A 1,238-nucleotide genomic window follows, 5' to 3' on the forward strand; every position below is an offset into this window, starting at 1 on the left:
TGCTTGTCGGTGAGATTGAAACAGCGATGCCAGAGCGAAACAGAGATTGAATCGCGATGTTGCATCTCAATTCAGTGTTTAATGTAAGATGTAATATTTAACTCAAAGCGTTATGTTTATCTCTTCTACACTTCAAAAGAATGTGAGCACTACTCTCCCTTATAAAGGAATAGCATTATAAGATGTATACTGTTCGATGCAATATAGTTCTATTACATCATTCAACGCGAAGTCGCATCTTATTTCAATGCCGCATGATAAGATGTAATATTGAATGCACCGCGTTATGTGTATCTCGTCTACACATCAAAAGAATGTGAATCATGCACTTCCTTCCTAAGGTATAGCATTTCTAAATGTGTACCTGACGAAGCAATAGGGTTCCAGTACTTCATTCATTGCGATGTCGGATCTCATTTCAAAGTTTGAAGACAAGATGTAGTATTCATCGCAACGCGTTACGATTATCTGTTTCTACACTTCAGATGCATGTGAATATCTACACTTTCTTGCTAAGTCATAGCGTTTATAGATGTCTGCGTGTCGAACCCTTGGAGATCCAATGTTTCATTCATCGCGATGTCGCATCTCATTCCAAAGCTTCGTGACAAGATATAATATTCAGTGCAACGCGTTATGTTTATCAGCCTCTATAGTTCAAATTAATGTTAGTCCTACACTTCCTTGCAAAATAATTGCGTTTCTGGATGTCAACGTGTCGAAGCAATGGTATTGTAATGTTCAATGTAACGCGTTTTGTGTATCTGCATCTACTGTCAGGTCCGGCGAAATAACTTTCCGTTTATCCGGAAGATTCACGACACTAGCCTTTTTGTTCGAGATTCGGTCTGCGGAAACGCGTTACGACCGGGTCCGACTAATTCAGCTTACGTGGCAGGGGCAAAACACCTGCGATTCGCGGATAATAGGAGTAGTAAATCCTACCTTTCGCTGGTGTCGTATTCGATACCTTGGTAGCATTTTCGCCGTGGATCGTTGACAGTTATCGAAGTAGATGTTGGCCTGTTGATGGAGGCTGATATATCAGCTTCCAGTGATGCTGGAAACGGCGGCTCGGATGCGAAGCGAATACATCAGAGACCGTGGTTAACGCAGCAATCTCTGCTGCGGAAACAGGAGACTTCGGAGAGCTGCGACTGAAGCGGTGCGAAGAAGACATGTCGGTGGTATATGGGGATCCAGGATACGTTACCCACGTACGGGAACGAAGGAAACTC

This window comes from Xylocopa sonorina, unplaced genomic scaffold (assembly GCF_050948175.1).
Source record: "Xylocopa sonorina isolate GNS202 unplaced genomic scaffold, iyXylSono1_principal scaffold0128, whole genome shotgun sequence".
Classification (NCBI taxonomy): Eukaryota; Metazoa; Arthropoda; class Insecta; order Hymenoptera; family Apidae; genus Xylocopa; species Xylocopa sonorina.